The sequence below is a fragment of the Melanaphis sacchari genome, unplaced genomic scaffold (assembly GCF_002803265.2).
Source record: "Melanaphis sacchari strain LSU unplaced genomic scaffold, SCAv2.0 Contig36_pilon_pilon, whole genome shotgun sequence".
In the NCBI taxonomy this organism is placed as follows: domain Eukaryota; kingdom Metazoa; phylum Arthropoda; class Insecta; order Hemiptera; family Aphididae; genus Melanaphis; species Melanaphis sacchari.
The window spans coordinates 730,881-750,970 of NW_020271232.1; the positions used below are offsets into that span (position 1 = coordinate 730,881).

At 29.9% G+C, this 20,090-nt stretch overlaps 1 protein-coding gene across 2 annotated transcripts in view; it reads left to right on the forward strand.

The window, feature by feature from the left end:
• Positions 1–19,537: 19,537 nt before the first annotated feature.
• The window catches only part of LOC112596926 (GATA zinc finger domain-containing protein 10-like), a 152,944-nt gene continuing 152,391 nt past the window's right edge, over positions 19,538–20,090 (forward strand). For both annotated transcript variants that reach the window (XM_025342799.1, XM_025342800.1), the window contains exon 1: positions 19,538–20,078. The gene's annotated coding sequence lies outside the window, so the exon portion shown is untranslated. The remainder of the gene's footprint in view (positions 20,079–20,090) is intronic.

A 20,090-nucleotide genomic window follows, 5' to 3' on the forward strand; every position in this document is an offset into this window, starting at 1 on the left:
CTTCATTAGTTTGAATAATTTTACATCGATAATATTATTTTTATGGTCGAAATTGGCCACACTATTAACCTCGACTAATATGATTATAATTCACAGTAAAAACTAACTGTTTACTAAAACTGTTATTTTTAGTACTGTTGAATTTTTTATATTTTCAATATGCTATTTCAAAGTAATTTTTATGCATTAGTCAGAAATTGCTTAATTTTTTTGGTTAAGTTTTCGATTTGGTCACTAATTTTATCATCATATAAAAATAAAATTAGAACTATTTATGGCGTGTGAAAAAATACACAAATAACTAGTACGAGTACATATTTCTTGACATCGTCGTTATATGTTACTAAAATTGACTCGTAAAAACAAGATCGGGATCACAATATACGAGTATAACGCGCCTCTTATTTAACTTTTTATCGCTAAATTAAAGAACTAGATACCTAACTACTATATTTTATTTAGATTGTTCATAAAAATAAATACAACTTGACCAAAACCAATTAACCATAGAAACAAAGATGATCTGTTTTTATACTACTATTTTTTCAGTACATCGTTTTTTTTTTTTTTTTATAACATATCATCTTTAATGATGGTCCGTTTATTTTACCACATTTTAACGCATATTGAAGTTAAAACTCTTGAAAGCTACACATAAATGAAAAATCACATGATTATATGCACACACGTCATAACATATCATCACTAGACTAAGTGTCGACTAAATTGCAGCGATATGTACCTACGTTATCGATTACAAAGTTTTTATAAAACCAAGCTTTGGACGTATATGTTGATATTTCCTTAATTTTGACTGAAAATATACTGATTGTGAACTGCATACATATACAAATGTATAGGTACATAATAATATCATCATAGTATAATAGGTATATACGTAAAAATTCATTATTATCACATCACTTGCGTATTTATCTTAGCTCCGCGGCGCATAGTCTGGTCACAAATATTCGGATTATTAATTATTTTAAACGAATTATACTATAATAATATTATAACATTATATAGGTAATACCGACAATACTCCGCGTTAGTATACTCGTTACAATATTTATAAATAACAGGAATTACTGTCCGTTGTATGCACGCAAGTACACTTTGCGCATAAACGATAAAGATTTATAATTAGATCGAACAAGAATTACACGTGTTATTAATTGATGACTTATCTCTCGAGCCTAAACTTGGAGAAAATATGCACAATAATTGTTGATTTTACGACATTAATAGTTTTTCTATCATTTTTAATTATATTCTCTACTGTTTTGCTATAATAAATTAATCGTCTGCGTGGTTAATCTATATTCTATACTAGCTGCAGATCAATAATGATTAGGTTATCTTAACTTTTTGCACAAGACATCAATCGAATATTTTGACAAGACTATATTGCTTTATTTAATTTTAATAATTGTATACACATTTATATAATAATTTATCAGGTACTGACTATCAAAGATACAATTTCAGGTGCAAATATCCTTGAAAAAAGATTTTACGGTATATACACCCCTCCGAAAATTACCACATTACTTACATGCCGAATTTCATAGAATTATGCTAAAATACATTTATTTGAATTTATTAGGTTATTCACTCAACCACAACCGTGAATTGAATCACATACAAGTGTAGTTTACCGAAATTTATATAGGAAGTTTTTTTAAGCTCGTGCCCAATTTATTCGTTAAATCTTCGCAATTTTCCGTTACAGTTAGCGGGTTACAAGCATTGTAAATTTTTTTTTCCCGACCGTTATTCAAAATTATTATTAATCCGTCGGTAAATAACAATATTATTTTTTCGTCTGAACTAAAGCTAATGTTTTTGAAATACATACCTTTTGATTAATTATAGTCTTTTTTTATCGTTTTCTTCGCGGTACAATTTTCGAATGTTATTTCAATGATGGGATTACCGTTCTTCGTGTACATCGTCATCACTTCAAAACTCCATTTTTTGGCATTTTCGTACAATATTTCACTTGAAAATGTATTTACTATAAAATGTAATGTTTATTTTTTTATTAACAAATAAATATGAGTAACAATAAATTGCGTTACAGCCACATCTTCCATAATATTAGATATTATCGCCATTTTAAGTATATTTATTATACGTGTCATAAAATAGCAAAATATCTAACTATAAAATTATGTTTTTGTGTAATAACTATAATTATAATTTATAAAACACCATTATAACTTATAGTATTATTGATGTTCTGAGTTCTTGCCAAGCGTTGGTAAAGTCTTACACAATGTAGTAACCGTTTTGTGGGTATTACTCGTATAATAAGTATCGTCTAATACGATAGAATTTGAAATTTTATTTTAAAGATCGTGTTTTTACTCATATAGTCATATATAATGATAATAATAATTGATATTATATTGCAAACAAACTGTAAAAATAAATCTTTAACATTGATTTATACATAATATGTTACAAGCAAAGTAGACTATTGGGCAATGTTCACATTGCTAAGGCATTGTAGTACTGCCCGATTATGATGGATAATGTAGGTAAAATTATAGTTTGCCCGGGCTTTATAGAATTATTACCCAGTCTAAGTTGGTCAATGTTAATCAATTCCCTTGAATTATTAAATTTACAACTAACTTTTTCTAACCTATATATATATAAATATATACAAAACATATAAATATATAACAATATACTATTATAGATTTTTAAATATTAAATTCAACTATATACTCTCCATTAGTCGTTTAACATATTATTACATGTGTAAATCATATTATTTATCATTTTACGTATAATATTTAATTAGATATTTTATTATGTATTTATTTATACAATTATACATGATGTATGAAATAAAAATTTAAGGCGTTCCAGTTAAGAAAATTTTTCATTAGTAATGGACATGACAATACGAGGACAGCAACATTAAGCAGATAAATACTGTTACTAAGTTATATGTATATGTATAATATATACTATACATAGTATACGACATGCTTGTGGAGCCCTTTGTCGGCACAATACACTATCAATTACTAGTAAAATCCAACTTTATTAACACATGGAATCGTGGGTGATGATAACAACTAAGAAGAAAATATTAATCGGAGATGATTTTTTTTAATCGTATACAATGCGTTTGGACGAATAGGGTTAGGAGTCACACCTATCTCAGGGCAGTTGTTTTTTTTTTTTTTTTTATATATATTAAACACGACAAAACCAGTGCATTCACACGTGTGTTCCGTCCGGCAATTTGTCTACGGTCGTTCACAGATGACGACGCCGAGCAAAGATTTTGTGTTTCGACGAAAAAGGTAAAAAAAAAAAAAATGTAAATAAAAACTTATTGTAGGTATACGAAGAACAAGAAAATGTTATGAGATAGAAGGGAAGAGAAATAACGACGAGGACAACGACGACAACAGCATAGATTCTTCTGCGATATCATTCCCTCGATAATTTATCTTTAATTCCTCTTCTCACTCTTTCTCTCTCAATCTCTCTTAAAAACTTTGTTCGTCTTTTTCTCTCAGTCTAGTATGTATATATCTGTCACTGTGTCCATCGCCGGTCTCGGTGCGATATTAATGGGCTTTCTGGAATCAAATTGATTAAAAACAATGGACGAGCGCTTTAAACACATTAGAATCTTGTATTTTTTTTATTTTTTTTATTTTTTTTTTTTTTTGTTCTTCATCGTCCACTACTCTAGGACCGGTGCACACTTACTCACATTGCAATAGTGTATTACACACACGTGTTATGGTTGCCCCCAATATTAGACGTGAACATACGATTGTAGGTAGATATTATACACATTATACACCTTTATAGTATACATAAAAATGTATTATTTTACATGCTATATTATAATGCGTGTATTATACCCATATGTGTTTGTCAAGTGTGTATGTGTTACTTTTTCAAAATAGCTTCATAAATAAATATGTCTGAGAATAAGTTTTATTTGAACCAGATTAAGTATACAAAGAAATTAATATAAAAACATCGAAATGTAAATTATTTTATATACATTAACATTTTGGGGAAACTGCCTGCCAAAAACATAACTTCTTTGCGAATCAAAATGTGTTACAGATACAATTTCATAAAAATCCATTTAAAATATCCTAAATTTATATGTCAAAATTGTTAATGGCATAGGTACAGAGGTACTTTATCGGTGTTGTACTGTTATTAATACTAATAAAATTTTAAGTTGAAGTACAATACACTTAAACACCCAATTGTTTTTGATTGTCGATAATACTGTATCCAGTCATATATTATAACTTAAAATAAATATATAATTATATAAATTATATTATTATATCGTATATACGTTGTATCATCTGCGTTTTGTTAATATTATTTTTTGATTTCGGAATGAGAGATACGCCTGCATCAATGACAGAAATAATTACTGGCCCGTCATATTATAATACATATCACAACAATCGAGGATTCGTTTACTCTCGTCTACTCGTTTTTACCATGAACTATCGTTTTGAAAATAATGAAATACAGAAATAATAAATTTTATAGGTTTTATGCAAGTACACTGCCTATACTAATAATTTTCATATTTTTGTTTGATAAACAAATAATTCATTGATCGTCGAAGTTTTGACCGAAGACCAGTGAAAAACAATTGACAGGCTCTCAAAAGATTATCAAGGTATATCAAAAAAATAACGACACAGCACACAGAAACAAAAATTATGTTACAAAATTGTGCAGCAAGGTGGTCTCGTCGATGTGTGTAACATCAAACAATATGTATAATGAACAAATCTCAAGTATTCGCATTTGACTGTATATATAATGACAAGACAACGAAGATTACCCCCACTTTCATATTCACTAAATGTGTCATTTTACGGTTTTTTTTTTTTTTGTTTAATTTTAAATTTTGTTTAGTCACCTGCCTACCCATAAGACACGCAGAAGAAGTAATCGATCCGGTTTACACATGCATGTACATATATAATAAACATTTAGATGGGTATAACGCGTGACCAGTGTACCTGTACATTGTTATGCACATAAAATTATTATTGTATTGCGCTGCCGTCAGATTTTTTTTTATGCACCCTTTTAAATATATTATGTGTTTTATGTAATTCCTTATGCATTTATGCGTATTTTTTTTCTTTTTATACGGATCGCACGCGTGCACCCACACGTCTTAAGCTTAACCAAACTGGGTCGAAGGCCCTGACTAGGACAACTTATATCATACAGTTTTACAACGCTGATTTACAACCCCTCTCAATAGTCGTGCTCGGTTATATTGTCGACTGCATGTCCCTGCATAAGACGCAAACACACAAACACACATACGCAAATATATATATATATACGAGTATATACGACGATGTAGTATTACTGCACATATTACCTATAATTAGCTATAATACGCATCACGTTTAACATATTAAATATAACATATTTTTACTGTTTTTTTAGTATAGTATATAGTTAAATACGAGTAAAACTATGATTGGGTGATCTAGCTATTTACTCACCATTCACCGCACTAACTTTATTAGTCAAGTCCTGTGATTTATAAAACAGAAGAAAATGCTTTTAAATACAGTTTAAAATACTCTAATAAAACACTATTTACTATTTACATGATTTTTTTCATTTTTAAATATATATTTCGTAGTTTTAATTTATAAATAAAGATAATGTACCTGTACTATATTTAATAAATTTACAAAATTTAAGTTATTTTTATATTTATGATATTATATGAATTTATTCGCGTATCAGTTTAGTAAGTGGGTAGTTAAGTCTATAATACATGAGTATGATATAATTTGTTTACTACTAGGTACATATCATTGTATCAGAGAAAGATTTAAGAGCCTCCCTCCCAAATGAAATTAATAAATTATTCAATAGAGTCAATAGACTATATGTAGTATATACTTATTATACTTATTAATTGGGGTGTGGAGGACATTTGTTTTTAAATACCTATTTAAAAAATAAAATTCAACCACATGTCCACAAATAATTGTATATTATGTTATAATATTATAAAGTCACTAATATTATTTAACCTAAATATCTATGTATGTAAATATATGTCAATTTATACATTTTTACTTTATGACAACAATTCATATATTTATGTATTATTACCGTTTAAACTGCTCAAATATTCTGTTGTTTGCTTAACAAGGTTTATTGAATGGCATTCAGAAAATTTCACTGGAAAGTGTCTAGTTTAATTTCATACAAAAACAAGCGAATGTGTACAACGTACGTTTATCAGAATGTGCAAACACGCGTATTCGTGCGTGCGTGCGTGCATGCGTATCTGAGGAAAAATGTAAATTTTATGCAAAAAATAAATAAATAAATAAATAAAATTTCTCTATGTTTAGAAATTATTTTAATTGGAATTCGATTTAATGAACAGCGGGGTGACTGTTCGTTATGTACTTACGCGACAAACGCAGAAATCTGAAACAATGTGTGTATAATAGGTAAATAAATGTAAATTGTGTAAATTGTATAAAGAGTCGGCGACAACGACGTGCTTGTGGCGGAAATGGAGATTACATTCATATGAACGGAATATTGTTATAATTGCAAAACGTTACCACAAAGCATTCGACGTGCGAGAGTGTACGGCGCATGAACCGATAGTCTCTCTCTCTCTCTCGTAGTAAACCGATTGATGGCACAATAATAGCAGCGATACTTCAAGTGCACCTCTATAATAAATACAACCGCGGTATACGACGATTCAGATTCTTTTTTTTAGAAAGGATACATACATATGTATATACGATATTCACCATAACAATAATAATTGTTGTATCGCGTATCTCTTGCGTGAACTACTTATACATATTATTATAATGCACACGCCGCAGAGGTTGTTTTGCGTAACGCCGTTGCTGCCGCTACTGCACTCAATAATAAATGATGTACTGTATCGTATTTATATATTAAACATATATACTATAGGTATAGTATATTATAGCGTTCACTGGTTGTCAAATAACTAGACATTACTGCAACACATGGTTGTTCCTTTCCCTAGTTGTAAATCAATAATATTCTCTTAAGTCTCAGCGTTGTCACTTTAATATCAGCAAACATTTTGAATAGTCACAAACGCGAGTGCATTCACAACTTAACACACGAAATGAAAACCGATTTCCATGTATGCGCGTGCTTTGCTGATTATGGAAATAGGAAGTTGCACTGTACGTATATAATATATTATCTTTATAAATATTTACCCTTTCTAACTGATAAAATATTTCTATTTTTATATATTCATTCTAAAATTGTACAAATTATGTACACAGCAATAAAACACCGAAATTACTTCACTACTATCATGTACAAAGCTCAAGTTTTAATAACTGTAAGTTATACATTTTTTTTTGGACAATAACTTAACATTTTTTACTTAGATTTTTCTAATTAACTAGGATATATAGATATTGTTTTTCTAACTAAAAAGCGAATTTTTCTACAAACTTCTATCATTCGGTTGTAATACTAAAACAATTTTCATTAAAATTCGGTAGCAAGGTAGAAGGTTCATTTTTCCAACACATATGACTATACTATAGCCATCGGTCAACCGATAGGTTAGGTTATTCTCCAGTCCACGTAAATAGTTATATTCTTCATTTTAAATTAAATTTTAAATACTTAAATACTATGCACTTCAAACAATATTGTATAGAATATTATGGTAAATACACCAGCCATCTAATTATTGAAAACGTCAAAATATAAAAACGGTTTTCTCGTGAAACGAAAACGTTTATACATCACAGCGATGTGATCGGTATTTAGAAGAATACTTTCGTAGTAATAATTCAATCTAAAATAATTTATCGAAATATTACGCCAATGGAAATTTAAACGCGCATATAACATTAGATTAGTATTAGCGTCTATCCGTTTTAATACAAAACGTAAACGCCGCGACAAGTGGCAAATTCAATCGATTTCGACGGAAATACACGACTATAATATACGAGATTTGTAATGAGAAAAATTCCCGCCGTCTCCCACCGACTCCGCGCTCGCGCTCGCGGCGACCTCTCCGAAACCGCACATGTTCAATCATATAATAATATAATATATACTATACATACATACGTTATAATGTACGACGATGCGGTCGCATCGCGGTCATTCGATCGCCGCCGATGCACGGACGGACGTGGTGCAGCACCAGGACCAGGACCAGCAACAGCACTAGCAGCAGCAGCAGCAGCAGCAGCAGCATCGTCGGCCGTGGAAGCGGTGGCCAATTAATCAAAAAACGCTCGAAGAGCCCGTTCTCAACAGGAGTCCCGACGCTGGAGCTGCCGAGTCCTGGCGGGGCCCCCATGCCGAGTCCCACCACGCGCTGCCGGAGTATAAATAATGGTGTCTGCGCCATGAGAAACGAAATGGAAGGAAAGAAAAAAAAAATAAAAAAACCGAATCATATATACCTACTCGCGCACACGCACACGCGTCATACACGTACCTACGCGCGTGTATAATATTATTATAATACACTCGCACACACGAAATTAGCATAATTAAAAATCGTATCGGTCGTCGTCGTTTATATAGGTATATACGATATATATATACAGTATATACCTATATATTACCTATATGTACCTATACGTTGCGCGGGGCGTTGATCGATTCTACATAACCGCACTCTGTGATGCAGCACCGTAGCTATATATATAATATACCGTACACTGTAAATTATCTGTATATAATAATATGTATGTAGACGCATGTCCACTCCCGACCGTATACATATTATATAGGTATATGCCTGGCCATACATATCTGTGTACACATAGTATTGTGTACATGTTTTATACGACAATAATATAATATACTAGTTGAAACCGTGTGAGCGCAACACGATGGTGACGATTGCGACGATGCCCACGACACGAATAATTCGAGTCAACGCAAATATTGCTTTTTATTGGCGAAAAAAAAATTTAACCTACGTCTGTCGTCGGAGCGCGTCGAAATCGTTGTTATTGCCGTCCGTCCGTCCACGTCTTGACTTGACCAAACCGATCGACAATCATGTGTATAACATTATAATGTTACACCTATATATATATATATATATATATGCTATTATAACTACGTTACGTCATTGATCGTGACCTCTCTCTTTTCACTGTCACCCAAAGTACGCTGTAGGTATATTGTTTCTTCTCTATACCTTCATATATATTATATTCGTTTCGTATCGAGTAGTCCCTTCACTACTCGTAAAACACAATGCATAATAATATTGTTATATCGATTTTGTACATATACAAAACGATATAATTAAATACTAACCTGGCGTGTAAATGTTGTATTGTCGATGACGGACTGAATCCTTTTAGACTACGTGGCTGATACGATATTAATTAGCAAAAAGTCCCAAAACTGTTCTATTGTTAGGGTAAGCGCGAAGATATCAAAAGAGGCATTCGCCATTTATTGAAATTGATTGACGTTCTTCTATAATGCGAATAATACATTTTTAATGCTTTTAGACTTTTATTAAGATAAAAATATAATTTTAAATGCTATTCAATAACTTTGAAATTGTTGAGGTATTTTTAGTTACTATGAATTACGTCAATAGAATATTTGGTTCTTGGTTAAAATAAACATAAACGATTAATAAAATACAAAATTCTTTATCCGTGGTTGATACTGGAAATTAAAAAAAAATATTTACTTAAAAAACAATAGTTTATTATTAGCATTTGAAACGTGTTTTACGATAAGACCACCTCTGTAAAAACTTGCTATATTATAGTGAGAATTGTTAAAGAAAATTAGAAAATACCTAAATGAAATTTAAAAACAAAATGGTTTCATAATTAAATTGCTCTATTTTATGGTTTGTTTCGGCTCTAAAAACATTTCCTATTGCCTCAACCTTCGAATTATGTATTAATCACTCAGTGATGAGAAACTAATTATTTTATTTACAAAATACCAATTTGTAAAATATTAATTATTTTCATGATTTATAATTTTTGGTTTTGGAATAAGTTTGAAAGAAGAACAATAACTAATTGTCTGATGTATGTGTACTACTAAATTAGGTTGGTGATTCTATTACCTGGTATTTGTAATCCGAATGATACTCATTATTCACAATCTCGGTATTTTTAGTACTTCGATAGACATAAAAAATATCCTGGTAAATACCAACAAAATATCAGTAATCAAATTTTATGAGATAAAAAACAAACTGCCCAGTTTTAGTACAAGAAGTGTTCAACATCATTTTCATACTTTTTGTTAGTGTCTAAACGTATTTTTTATTCAATATTCTTTCGTACAGACTGATTGAAATAACTATTATTCATCATAGTGCCACTCCGTATTGTTTATTTTTATTACCGCTTCATAACTGTTCGTAACTACTCTTCTGAAAAAAATCGTTATTTTTATGCGAATACTGATGTAAAATGCATTGTACTCACTTAAGATAAACAGTTTTCTCAGGAGAAGATTTTTGTCGCGATATTTTTTATTCAAAATTTGGAGTTATAAATCGGTGAAAACTGACAAAATAATGAAATTTATTTAGAAAAAAAAATGTTTACTTGGTAATTCATGGTGTCAAAACATATGCATTCTAAGTAAAGTTCTAAAACGACGCCATCCACTTGTACAGTATAAGTAGTAAGTACATATATTATTATCTGTATATCATATTATGTTGTATTATATATATATTAGCACTGCAACTGCAAAGTATTAGAACTATTATGGATATGTTATTAATGTATATAGGTATATAGGTAAAGTAATATACTAATAGTATATAATCAACGATATAATTTAACGGTAGATTATTGAATGACTTTAATGTATTATAACACACAATGGACGCGGTATCTATACGCGACGTTTTGATTTATATATTAATAAGCAAGTCCGAAGCATATTTAAAATAAAAAAAATTGGATAAGATTTATAGTTTTACAAGGTATTTAAAATAGACCGACGGACAGTGCAATGTATAAATTATGTTCGAAAGCGATATAGGTACGCGTAAATACTTCTAATATAGCGTCGCAACGTTATGAAGTATTATACTGGTATTAGGACGTATACGTATAATATGCGCCGACAGTTTCGGCGTTGGAAACAGCAGCGAAAAATTGTAAATATTCGGTTATTTAGGCATATATATATATACTGTAACGATTTTCGTCTATCGACATCGTACATTATTCCTTAAGTAGAGCACACGTTATTAAAATGCCGAGTGTGAGGAATGGAAAGTGGAGCCGACTGCTGACCTAAGGCTTTTAGGCAGCAGTCTAAAGATATATAACGATTACTAATACGATAGTGTAGAAGAGAGTGTGCGACACGGAGCAGGGACGAATTTATTATTTATTATATAAACGAAAAACACTATAAATATTGTATAAATATGTTATAAACTGTTACATAAAATAATATTACAAATCTTCTACCTTCTACTTAGCTACCTACCTATAGTTGTTATATTCAATTTTATATACACTGGACAAATTTTGGTGGTAATAATAATAATTTCCGTCATCTATTTTCTGTTGTGTGAGCTATACATATTTATGTTAAATCCACAAGCATGTCTGAGAAATCAATCGTTGGCCGTTGTGAAATAATAAATTTGTTTCTGTAATATAATATAATAGATGTATTATTATTTTTTATGGAATACGATTAATCATATTAAGTTATATATTATAGGTAATATTATAAAAAAAATATGAGTTAGCTAAGATATAATAATACATTCGTATAGAAGTTGGTACTATTATTTAATTTATGAATAAATTACGATTTCGAAAATAATACAATTAAAAAGCTTTTACTTGAAAAAATTACATATAACATGATGAATGGATAAAATTCATTATAATATAAGATATTTTTAACAAGTGAATTTTTCAACCAATTAATAATATAAATGTTAAAGAAGAACTGTATCCAAACTCTACACTTGTTATTAATTTTTCGCCACACCTGGTGGCTGGTACTAAATATACAACTCACATTATTGATATCTTCAATATTTTATATTTTGATTCCATCGAGAACGATGCGCACGCAAATACCAAATGTATGCATCTATCAATAAAAAAAAATTACAAATAAATAACAGATTTTTTTTTTTTATTTAGGATATTGAAAATGTTAAATAATAACACAGTTTTATGTACAATTTATTTTGTCTTTTTAATGTACATAATAAATATTTATTAATTGTATTCAAGCAACGTTCATATGAATTGAAGACATAATATGTATATACGTCTCATCCACATAGTGAAACCACTAATTTCGTGAATTGGATGTCCAAATTGTAAAATTCGTCCAGATTGTGAATTTTGACGAAAATACATTAAATGTACATCCATTTCATGAAATGGATAATACCTATACAATTGTGTAGGTATTTCGTGTGATTATTGTAAAACAATTTTTTTTTTTGTTATTTACCAATGAATAATATTATATTATATTTTTATTTATTTTTCATACACCATACATTTATTATATTTTAATTAAATTTTCATAAAAATTAAAAATATAAAAATATAACAAAATATAATATAATATTATTATAACATACGAGTATAATTTATTGTATATCGTATTTTATAAATGACAGTGTTACTTATAAAATATAATTATAAAATAATATCCTAATTATTTATTTTTTCACGACAATTGATTATGACATAGACTATTACATTTACGTAGCATGTTATTTTTAAATCTGACTTGATTGGCAAGGATTTTTTGCCTAACACGAACGAGACAAAATTCTTGTCCTCTTGAATTTTTCTTAATAATTACCGGCACTAGAAATTCAACATTTTTATCAACTTAATCGACAGTGACCAATTGAGTTGTTGGTTTTTTCAAATCTTTACTACTGGACCATTCTTTAAGTAAACCATATTTTGTTTCAACCTTATAAAATCCTTTTTGTTTTTGTTTCGTGTTCACACAAATTATTTTTGGCGGATATATTGGTCCTCAATCAACTTTCGATGCATTGATTAATTTCAAAATCGTCTGCTTTTTTTTTTTTGTTTCCGTATTAAAAATAATTTTAAATTAAAAGAACATTTTTACCGTATTCTATTATCTACCTCGATCATTTTCTCTGCAGCAGCTATAATTTGATTTTCGTGTCCACTTTCACGTTGAATTTATATTTTCTTACTTGAATCGCACAATTGACAAATAATTTTATTATTTTTAGCAATCCTCGATAATAGCAATTCAACTTCACAAATTTTGCAGGCAATTTTCGTTGAGTTGAGAGAATGTTCGAAATCTTCTTCCGTTGTTAATTTTTTCAACAGATAAAATGATAAATTTGATGTAACTATAGTCCAATTTTTGGGTCATTTTCAAATAAAGCTTTATAAAGGCTATGTTTAATTTATTGTTTAATGAAATGGACTATTTTTTTGAAATTTAATCTAATATTCCATTTTTTGGCTTTGCTATCAGCCATCCATATTCGTAACTTATTTCAAAGTCCAATTGTTTTTATCGCTCATTTCTCTACAAAGTTGTCAAAAATAATTCCATAAATCTACGTAAGTATTTTGAGTTTTTTCTTTTCTTTAAATAAAATCCATTTTTATTACAATGTATGAAGTACAGTTGTAAAAAATTTTAGGGTAAATAATATAATGTTTCGTCTCAAAATAAATCTGAACAAAGTTGAGTCAAGAAATTAATATTTTAAATAAACTATTGAATTTTCAACAAAATTTATTAGTTTTTAAAATTCTTATTTGTTGTAAAGTATATCATTTAATGATGTTGGAAGTACAGAAAAAATGTTTCCTTTGTTGATCATAAATTGCTTTACTCGTGGATTTAATAACATTGTGTCTTATTAACGATGATTCTAAAGTTAAGTTTAGAGTAACTCTGCTCGAATAATTTTAATAGATTTTCTAGAAATTGATTCTTCTTCGCATCATTTACTGTTTTCTTTGAGTGTACTTACTTTTTATTTTATTAAGAATATCGGCCAGATAACTACATAAGTACACTTTTTGAGTCCATAACTATTTTTTTTTAGTTTAAAAAAATAAACACGGTGCAATTTGTTTAAAAAACAGCGTCCCTTTAAAAGTTTATTGCATTTACAAATACAGATAAATTTATATTTATAGCCATTAACAGAAGCTAGTTTTTTATTTCTCTCTGATTCATAAATATGATTTTCTAAATTATTGATTTTAATTTATAAATTTACTCGTAATAAAATTTAAAAGTATTAACTTATAAATTAAAACTTGTATACAAAAATGCGATCGTAATTATATACTTATGAGTTATTAGTGATCGAAGTAGTAACTAACGATTGATGAATCTAGGTAAAATCTATACCGGAGAATCTACGGCATAAACCAGCGGTTATTAACCTTTAGTAGATCATGGATCCCTGACCATAAGTTTTTAGAAATCTTGAACCTTCTTACTAATTTTTTTCTCGAATACAACACTTATATGTCACTTATTGACGTATGATATGTATTAAGAATTAAAGCTGCCGCAAACCTGGCAATAACTTCTTTATTCTGCACCTGCTGCCTTTCTCATTTTAAAATATACATAGATGTTTTATTACTCACTAACAATTTGACTTTCAAATTTAACCAAAATATTCAGTATTGAGTTATATTATTTTACAATTGGTAATCTTAGATTAACAATGGATAAAAATAAAAACAAAAATTCTTTTATTTCAAATTTAGATAAACCAAAGATTACTTAAAATTATAATTTGTTTTCTTAATATATTACCTTCTTATAATCTAAAATTTTTAAATTGGTAAAAAAAAATACTGTAGTGAGCAAACAGAGTTTAACGATAATATTTCATGTATATGTGTATAAAGAACGAGCGTTTTCAATTTTTTAAATGTATAAATGGCCGATACATATTATAATACATAATGAACTGTTGTTTTAATGCGCGTGAAATAGACTTGTAGAAATAAAACAAAAAAATCGTTTAGAAAAATTGCACTATAGACTGATATCATATACTATGTGTGCGATAATAATATTATAATACTCGATAAAAGTAATTGGTTTATTAATCTTAAATTTGAAACGTATATTCAAACTAGTTATTTGACGTTTAAATACAAATTCAAATTCATATCCAATTTTAATTTCAAATAACTTGTATTTGTATTTTTATATTTAATATTTTTTACTGACTTGTGAATTAAAACGATAGCTGCACGAAGTGGTGACGTGAGTTTTTGTTCGAGGTGCGTGTACAGAGACTTTTTAAAATATCACTTCAGCTGGTGCACCAAAACTAGTTTAAAACATAAAAATATACGACTATTAATGTTATTATAATATTATTCAACCAGTGTTATCGACCTCGACACTTTATCATAATTACTCGTATAAATAGACGTGATATAAAAACGTGTATACTGTACATCTTTAACATTGATTGTGTTGTAGTGTTAAAATGTCGTAAAATTATGTTTAATAGTATTGCAATTTGCACAAATTTAAATTAATAGTATTGGCGAATAGCGAATAATATGTTACAACCAGATAAACAAATTTTCAATATTAAACTGCTATATTATTATAATATTATTTTCGATTTTCATCCATTCGTATTATGAATAGGTAGTCACGTTTCATACCAGTACACTTTTTTTTACATTCGGCATCTATCCAGAGAACAATTGTGCTCGAAAACAAAGAACCAATTTTTTTAAGTTGCGCCGCCAAACCAATGTGCTGAAAATTAAAGTGACATACCTATGTAGTGTATTTACCCTCGAAGCTCAGAAATTTTAAAAACCTGAATAAAACTTGTATGGAAATAGTTTTTGAGTGCTTAAGTATCAAAAAACGGTGCAAAAAAATTAATTTTTATCATGTTACGTTTTTTAATTTTATTTTTCTTGATTGTTTCAGGTGGTTAACATTTTTCTTACGATATATAACAATATCTTATATTGATGTTGTTGATATACATGATATTGTTATTACGTTAGATTTTGTTGCATTTTTATTATTAGAAGCACTAATTTGAATATATGCCAAAGCCAAATCAATAGCCAGTACAATATTTATTATATTGATAATATAATATTTCAATCAAATCATTTTTATTCAACGGTTAATATAATAATAATATTTTTATATTAAAATAGAATACCTACTTCATATTTGTATGGTATTTTCTTTTTTTTTTTACCTTAAAATAGTAAACTTAATGTTTATAATTAACTAAAAAATAGATAGATAATATATCGTTTGTTTAATTCAAAGATAAAAATATTTTAATAATGATCTTTATTACATATCACACAAATCCTAAGAAAGCAGACACGTCTTGTGTGGTGTACTAGCTACAATCTACAGGTAGTTGACTCAATCATTTCGCTATGACTTATGAGATACGTGTGCCATATATAAACAAATTCGATGGTATTATTTTTTAGGCAACATTTTTTTCGAAATATAATAATACTTATATATAAACTAATTTTAGCAAGGAAAAACGATCAAAATAATATAAAATAAGCACTATATCGATATATCTCGATTTTAGTGTAGGTACGTAATATGTATAGGGTACACGAGAAAATTGGTGTTGGTGTGCTTTACTTGTTAACTAATTTGTATTGGATTGGATAAAATACTTGGTAAACTTTTGAATATGGGTCAAACTATTATCTGATATACACATTTTCAAAATAAATCCAAATAACTATCATAACAGAAATATATTAGGTACCTACTTAGTTTAGGTTAAAAGTGATTTCATTAAAAACATTTAAAATCAATTTTGATTTGAACAACATCTAAATTAAATTCACAATGCACTATTAGATTACATCAAATTGAAATTGAAAAATCTATTAATTTGAAATGGATGACCTTTAATTAAGTTAATTAATACAATAAGTTTAGAAAATAAACAAGAATTTGAAAATTGTTAAAACAAATTATCTCTCGGATTCATTAGATTTAAAAATTGTGGCTTGAGACATAATTCCAATGAGACGTTAATGACTAAGCATTGGAAATGATAAGTTTGAATTGTATTTATTATGTTTATTAAATATATCGTATTTTTAAGTATTTTTGACTCTCATTTTAAACTCATTGGACATTGTTCAGTCAGTTTTTAAGTTTTTGAAGAAAAACGTTCTAATGTCAAAGTACATAATATTTTATCTTTGAAGAAAACTATACATTTTTATTGATTCTGTTAGCGCGAGTCTATTCATCGTTCGATTTTTAATCAAAACATAATTTATTTTCAAGTTTGAAGCAAAATATTTTGTTTTTTTTTTTTTTAGAAAACGTTGATGTTAAAATTACGGTACATTCGATTGTCGAAACCACATCGATAAATTAATTTTAATTACACCAGTTGGACCTGTGTAAAGCATCTCAAACGGCCTCTCGTTAGCATATTGTAAACATCTACTTATAGGTGTGCAGAGAGAACTGATTTTGGCAGGCTGCGTCGGTTGATTGACTGATTTGATAATTGCATTCGTAGCAAATAGCTTGATTATTAAACAGTATTTATAATATTTTTCTGCAGGTTTATGTTTAATTAGTTTTATGAGAAAAAATTATAGGTTTCTCGCGCGTAAAACCATAGATCAAATTAAAAACTAAACTTAATTAGGTTGGATCTCGGAAAAAAATAAAAAAATAAAATGAATATAGAAAAAAAACATAATACATGATGTTAATCTGCTATTTAATTTTATACTCAAATAAATAATTAACCATCTTTTAAAACTTAATTAGATCTTTACTATTTTTTCAAGATATTACGTGATATTATTTTAGTGCCCATGTACCGGACTGCCCTCCTGGAATTTACAACTCACCAACTCATTAATGCACGTACTACACTATTATACGAAGAATATACGACTACCTTACACTGATCTGATAATTTTTATCCCGCGATATTAGTATTTTTTCCTCTAACGATTACGTATTTTTTTAAAGTAAGTTTAGATTTTACGAACGCGGTTAATTGTTTTTGTATTTACAATTATTGTTACCTACACATAATATCTACTACGACGGGTGTCCGTTTCTGCTACCTATATGAGATCGTAATAACCGTTTGAACAAATAATATCGTTCTATAAGGGAGAGTGTATACTGCAAACAACGGTTTTGCTTTGATACCACAGCGATATGAAACTACGTAAAATAGAAAATATTTTTAGCATCGAATCGTGACGGTTGACGAAACGATCCTGCGTAGAGTGTATAAAAAAAAAAAATCGTGAAAAATGGAAGTGTGCCGCAGATTTGTCGGAAAGTTGTAATAGGTCGCCGTCGGGTCGATCGGAGCATCCGAGTTGGGTCTTGAGTACTAGGGTTAAATCATAGGTACCTACTACATTAGTTGGGTCCGGGATTTATTTATTTAGGTACTACACTAGTTGGATCCAGGATTATTTTAAGTAAATATACAATCCAAACGAAAAAAAAAAATTGTCATTTACATTGATTATAATCAATATATTTTTAGTTATTACTTTTTTGGTATTTTTATTATTATTTCTTTGTTTAGTACCTGTATGTAATTGCCATTTACTATTAAACAAAAAATTCTAATAATTTATATTTTTAATGGCAAAAAATATAAAAAAAATAAACTGTAAAAAAACATTTTTAACCATACCTTTGGTCTAAATAGATCATAGACAGTCCTAAGTCTGTTAAAATGGGGGGAAGGAAAATTATATTATGTAGTACTCACTAAAAAAAAAAAAAAAAATTAAGGACCCAACTAGTATAGCAATTTTTAATTCGGGACACAACTCGGATGCAGCTGGGTCGACATAACAACGCGACACACGTCTGCGCGGGTTAAGTCGGGTTAGGCGCAACGGCATAAACCTATAAAGGCCGCGACGGACGAAAGTTCAAAACGCGTGCGACGGTCGCACGTAAGTATCGCTGAAACCTCTATTTCCCCCCTCCCATCCGTTCACCCAAATCGCTTACCCACACGCACCGTCACCGGAGGCGCCGATACCGGCGATACTCGATCGAGCGTGCCTATAAAATATAACAATAAGAACTACCGTTGTTTACGTGAAACGTCGTCGGAGAAGTACTGTTTGTCGTCCGCCGCGGCCGAACGCTCGCGCACGCACGCACGCACACACACACACACACACGCAAACACACACATACACACACGCAAACACACACATACACACAAACACACACACACGCAAACACACAAACACACACACACACAAACACACACACACACACACACACGCGCGGCGCGAGCACTAGCACCCCGTCTGCGTATAATACGCGCGCACACGGACACGAAAACTTGTTTGACTAGGCACGGCCGGTCACCCGCCGCCGCGCCGAGACCACTCACACGCGCGCGCGCAACCGGCAAGAATGGTACGGAGGAGAATAAAGTTGATCTCGTCTCACACCTGCTCAAGATTCCCTCCGTGTCCGATGAGCATTCAGTGTCTTCGGAGCTCCGGTTCCGTGCGTATCGTTTGATAATATCATATCACAGTCTGTACGCCGTGTGCGCGGGTTCGCGGTGCCGCCGTCGCGCGTAAAATCCATCGTTGCCGGTGCGGTTGCGTTAATATTAATAATAATAATAATAATAATAATAATAATAATGAATATAATTATATAGGTTGGTACCTCCTATTTTGATTTTTCGCCCGCCGCCGATTTTGGTTCAGTTTGTTTTAGTTTTCGTCGTCCGCCTTTGTACGCCGTATTCGTCCGCCGTTGCTTTTGAAAAAAAATAATATTAATATCTCGATAAATCAGTTCGCCTTTCGCGTTTTCCGACCGAGTGCGTTGTACCGTCAAAACAGTGCGCGTTCGTTTTGCCGGTTTGACCGACGTCATCGTGAGGTCCGCACAATCGCCGTCGCAAAGGCCGAAGGTCCCACGTCAGACTTGCGGAGGATATTTTACGCGCAGCAGGATCTGGACACAAGGTTGGTGCACTT